Below are 6,154 nucleotides of genomic sequence, written 5' to 3' on the forward strand. Positions count from 1 at the left end.
TTATGTTGTGCAGGATCAGTTTAAAGCACAATCGACGTCGAGGACGGCTTTTCATCAAGAAGGGGAGGATGATGAGGACATGGCACCCATGCATATGACCATGTTTGGTGCATGGGATGGAGGAGAAGGAGGCCAGCAAGGGTGTCCAAGTCAAGAAGGAGGCCCGAGGCTAATTTGGTTCGAGTCCCCGAGGTGGAGGCCCAAAGAACCTCAAGTTCGAGTCTGCCTCGGAATCCAGGACCAGTCTGCCTTAAACTGGTCACCTAGGACGCATCCGGACTCCATTTTCGATGATCCACATATGGATGGAAAGATAATTTGATAAGGAAACCAATCCAAGTGGTTTCACATCAAAAGCTCTTTGGAATCAACAGGAATCGTCGAAACAAGTCAGCATCCAGAATCTACCAGGGTGTTGTGACACCTTCTTTTGGTCGTTGGACCATATATCGTGTTTGGGCCCATTAGGGGCGTGTCCAGGGTAGGCGACGACCCTAAGACCTTTATAATCATATGTTGCTGTCGTCATTAGGTTTTAGGTTTTTGCTTAGATTATTCTGTCAAGAACAGTTTCGCCGTTTATCGATTTGTGAGACCCCAACTCGTGAGATTAATCATTCATCTGCAATTTGGTTGCTTTCTTTCTTGTTCTTGCTTGTGTTCTTCATTGCGCAGGCAGGGATTAGCCTTCTTGGCGAGGTCAATTTGGTCTGTGACTTGGTTGATAACCAGAGGAGCAGTGGTGCTAAGATTGCAGGGTTCGATCTTTTGATCTGAAGCCGGATCAGTGTGTCATTCTCCGCCACAACGATAGTTACCATCACCTGACGGAAGATCGGGATCCCCATCTCTATTAGTTCAAAATCTACTAGGGTGCTGTGACACCTTCTCCTCCATCCCATGCACCAAACATGGTCATATGCATGGGTGTCATGTCCTCATCACAGAGCTTGGCCAAAGATTTTTTTAGTAATACCATAAACAAATTATTAGAAGTGAACCTGTTGCACATCATTAGGATCTGCTCTCAGTGCCCCATGTCAGCAATTACTTCACCTGCATGTGTACATATCCTCATTAGACCCAAACTAGGTAGCCAAAGGAAAAATGCATGACTAAACTAATAACATGCACAAACCATAATTGTTTCACTTACGTTGTCTTTCCAAGGAGTCCTAGTCCATATGTTATCCACTCGCGGACATGTTCCATATCATTAGGATCTCCCAACGCCATAGCTGCCACTTGACTCAAAGGGCCAAGGTCTGGCGCCTGCCTGATCTTGCGCCTGCCTGATCCGCACTTGTTGGTGCTGACCCTCCAACTCATGCACGTAGTTATGCAGTCCACAAAAGAGCAATAATTATTTGGGTTTGCTTGGTCCCTAGATAGTGAGGTATGTCTTTCAACATCTACCACTTAGCTTTCGCTGCCCCAAATGTCCTCTCTATGACATTACGTAACTTGGAATGGTGCCGGTTGAACAACTCCGGCGCATCACAAGCCCCCTAGTCTGGAACTCCTTCACCCAATACCTCTTATTTGGATATGGCATCAGATACCCAGTGCGAAGTGCGTAACCCAAAGTTTTGCTAGGCGCTAGGCGAAATCTAGGCGATGACCCTTAGCCTAGCGACTAGTCCAGCCTCGGCCAGCCTAGGCGATGCTAGGCGTTTTTCTAGGCATTTTGCCAATTTATATTTATATATCAATATATAATAATTAATATATACAATTATAGGCTTATAGCACAAATCATGAATAATTTAGATAAAAATAGGGAAGGACCAGTAGACATACCTTAGGTCCTTTGTCCTTAGTTGCAGTTGATACACTACTGATCACTGAATTTCCTACAGCATTGCTGCAATAGAAGTGGACAACACTTTTAGATGCAATTGGGCATCAATACAAGTGATACAAAAAAATAGGAAATAGCAAGTTAGGTACTTATCTGAGGTCTGAGCCTTCTCCCATCCATTATCAGCATTTCAGCAGCATAGGATAGCCTTTTGAAATCACAAACATGAAGGGACAGCAGGCAGCAACATAGAATATAAAATGGATAGTAGACTAGCAGTACATTACATCACATGATTGATGATTCTTAGTTCTCACAACACAAAACACAAGCACACAGCAGGAGTTCTAAGTTCATAAGTTAAAGATACATGGATGCATAATAAAAGCTAAAACTTGACATGAAGGCATGAAGCTGTCTCACACTTCTTCAGTAGGGTTCATCCATCACATAGTCATCCTCATCTTCATCAAACTCTTCTTCTTCGGACTCAAACTCTTCTTCATAGAGCTCTCTCACCCTTGTACTTCTACGCAGCTCTAGTTGTTCTTCTGCTCCCACTGCATCTCCAAGCACAGACCAAGGTATACCTGTACCTTCCATGAGTTCTTCCTCATCTTCCTCATCTCTAAAGACAACTAATGCACAATCATCTCCATTCTTTTGGAGGAAACTTTGAGCTTCAGTTGTATCACTAGACAAGAGAACATCAGTAATTTTCTTTGACTTGATCTTTGCTCTCTTATTAATTAGCCTGTTGTTGAATTGAATGTAGACCAACTTGTTGAGGCGGTATGTAGTAAGCCTATTTCTCTTCTTAGTGTGCACCTATAAATTAAAAATAAGAGCACTTTTAGTTCTACAATTTAATTGTAATGCTGCTGAAATTTTGATAACAGATAGGTACTAACCCCATCAAACCCACTCCAAGTTCTTTCACAACCAGAAGAACTTGCTATTAAAGATAGGATCTTGGTAGCCATCTTCTGTAGAGCTGGTGTTTCAGTTCCATAAAGCCGCCACCATGATGCTGAAATAAAAAACCTCTCTATTAGTTAGTAGGCACAACAGATTTATTGATAGATGAACACAACAAACAACCATGTAAAATCAGCAAACAACTTTTACCTGGATTATAATCAAAGTTTTCAAAATTCCTTGCAAGCTTCTTGCTAAATGGTCCTTCTCTATTCTGATACTTCTAGAGTTCAATGTTGGCAGCTTGTTCTTGCATGTCTTCATCATGATAATAAAAAGTCTCCACACAACTGATAAATCCTTCTGTCATTTTGGGAGCATCAAAGATTGAAGGGTCAGCATAACTGTAGTGTGGATTCAGCAAATAAGCTGTCAAATGCAATGGAGAATCAAGTCTTCTAGCCATTTTCTTGTCAACAACAGCAATAACATCCTTGAAACGGGACTCATTATTGCCAAGGGCCTCTTTGACTCGTCTCTTTGCCTTTATAGTTCTCCATATACAAAACCCATGGACGGCTTCACATCTCCATCAACCAAACGGAGAACTTTGAACAATGGCTCAAAAACAGCCAATGTCAACTTCACATCCTTCCAAAAGTTTGGATTCAATATAGTTGCTGTGGCATTTTTTCCCTTCTTTGATTTCACATCCTTCAATGAGTCCCACCTACTATGCACCACCATCTTTCTTAGTTGGTCCTTCTTCTCTTGTATGCTGTTCAAAGTCAAATAGTTTGAAGCAAACCTAGTCACTCCTGGCCTTACTATCTCTTTGCCCTTAGTGAAGTACCTCATGCACTCTAGTGTTCTTGTGTGCCCATAGACAAATATGGTGAATGTCTTTGCTTGGTCAATCACCTTCTTGAACCGAGCCATGTTGCCAATTCCTTGGAGCATCAAGTTGATTGTGTGAGTTGCACAAGAGGTCCAAAAGATCTGTGGTCTCTTCTCATATAGTAGCTTCTTTGCTCCCATGTTGTTAGAAGCATTGTCAGTCACAACTTGCACCACATCATTTGGACCAATATCTTCGATTGCTTTGTCCACTAGTTCAAAGATGACTTCACTTGTGTGTGACACATCTGACATCTCTTTTGAGGAAATAAAACTAGTTCCATCAGCACAATTAGTGCACACATTCATTATGCTTCTCCTCTTCTTATTTGACCAAGCATCGGTCATAATAGAGCACCCATTCTTCAACTTCTCGGCTTCACGTTCTTGCAGCAAACTCTTGGTTCTTGCATATTCTTCTTCCAACAATCTTCCTCGCAGGTCAAACATAGTTGGAGGTTCAATTCCAGGCCCAAATTATCCAATTGCTTCACACATTTGCTTGAACTCATCATTGTCACATGCATTGAATGGTATTGCCGTCAATGTTACAAAAAAAGGAAATTAGTGTTCAGTTCAGTACTACAACAAGGCATCCAATGAAATTGAAATCTGAAATAAAAAAACAGCAAGGAAATTACCATGGTTATAGGCCCATCTTGCAATATATTTATGCACCTCATGTAATCTTTCTTTCCAAAGTTCCTTGTTCAGCTTCTGTTGAGTGAAAGATTCAGATTTGGTTGCCTTAGGATCAATAGCACGCGTCCATTTGTCAATGGGTCCTAATTTGTGAGGCTCTGAACTTCCAATACAAGTGACTTCCTCTAACTCTCCACCTCCAACCCGAGAAACATTCACTTCCTCTCTAAGTTCTAGTTCACGAACAGTCTTCTCCTCCCTCTTCCTTTTTGCATCATTTAGTGCTTTCTTGCACTTCTCTTTAGCCTCCAGAGCTCCGGTGTTCTGGCCTTGCATTTTGTCGCATTCTTTCCTTCATGGGCCACATGTTGCTTCAACCGATAAATCCCACCTTGCATCACCTTGTCACATAGTTTGCACTTCACCTTGTCCTTGTTGATAGCATCAACAAGAACCCCATATTCCCATCCCACATCATCCGAATTCCTTCTCAGGAGATTCGCTCCCTCAGTTTCAGGTGCAACCTCTGTTGTTGACATCCTATACATATACATACATTTAGATTTCAATGATAATACATTCAGAGTTAAGTGAACATTCAGGCAATACATACATGTAGCAAATCAGCTAAAAAAATCAGTCACACATCCTACAAATGATTCAGTCAAACAAAGATACATACAATCAGTCACACATCAGCTAAAAAAAGTGCTAGCTTGAACCAAGAGAAAATTCATGGTAACTGCTTGGTCAATTTGTTTATCAAATAAGAATCATCACTTCAGAGCACTCCTACCAAGTTCAGACTACGGCATGTTGTCATTGTAGCATTCACTTGCTTAGTAGTGCGGATCTGATCAATACTCCTACCAAGCAGTTAGGGAACAGAGGAGAGGAGCAGGAGAACAGAGGAGAGGAGCGAAGAAGAGCAGGGAGGAGCAGGGAACAGAGGAGAGGAGCAGGGAACAGAGGAGAGGAGCAGGGAGGACCTTGGGCCTTGGGGCTTCAACTTAGGGAGGCGACTGATGGGACCACGAGCTCGGCGCAGAAGAGCATGGCCTGCGTGACCACGAGCTCAGCGGGGAGGAGTGCGACCGACGGTACCACGAGCTCGGCGGGGAGGAACGCGGCCTACGGGACCACCTACCCAGCGAGGAGGAGCGTAGCCGGCGGGAGCAGCTTCCCGGCAGGGTTGCAGGGAGGTGAGCGGCCGTCGGAGAGCTTCCCAGAAGCAAGTAGGCGCATCCTTTTCCCCCTTCTCCCTCTTATCCTTCCCACGCCCGAGCCTTCTTTTCCTGCACCCGAAGACAGCTACATGCGCACGGTTGCCCGCGGCGTCAATTTTTCGCGCGCTCGGTCGCCGCGACCGCCTCCACGCCGCCTAGACCGCTTCAGCGCCGCCGAATCGACGCTGAGGCGCCGCCTTGCGCCGCTGAGGCGCTCTGCCCGCCTAGGGGTCCGCCTACCCCCGTAGGCTAGGCGAAACCCCTTGCCTTGTGATTAGTCATGCCTAGGCGGGGATGAGGCGTTGCCTTTTCAAACATTGGATGGTACCACTGTTTTCAAACAATATCACCAATTCTCTCAGAAGAATAGAGAAGTGGGTACTAAGGAAGGCATTTGTCGACGAGAAGCAACAATTCCTGCCCAAGGTAACATTTTTGTCTCTGAGCATGATTAGAAGCAGTTCTCGGTCACCATCACAGCAGGAGAGCTAGCCAGCTGCAGCAAGAAGCTGTGGATGATCAAGGTGCAATGTGACCTGGCATTGCCATTCTAGGCTAGGCATGCATCCTATATATAAAGGTGATGCCAACGTGATGTGATGATGTTTCAATTTGGATTTGTATATGTATCAAATATATGGAATTTTGAATCCAAAGTGCATAGGCATAT

At 44.1% G+C, this 6,154-nt stretch overlaps 1 pseudogene; it reads right to left on the reverse strand.

Moving 5' to 3' along the window:
• Window positions 1–2,230: 2,230 nt before the first annotated feature.
• Window positions 2,231–5,503, reverse strand: LOC136462685 (uncharacterized; annotated as a pseudogene).
• Window positions 5,504–6,154: the final 651 nt, after the last annotated feature.

This window comes from Miscanthus floridulus, chromosome 1 (genome assembly GCF_019320115.1).
Source record: "Miscanthus floridulus cultivar M001 chromosome 1, ASM1932011v1, whole genome shotgun sequence".
NCBI classification, from domain to species: Eukaryota; Viridiplantae; Streptophyta; class Magnoliopsida; order Poales; family Poaceae; genus Miscanthus; species Miscanthus floridulus.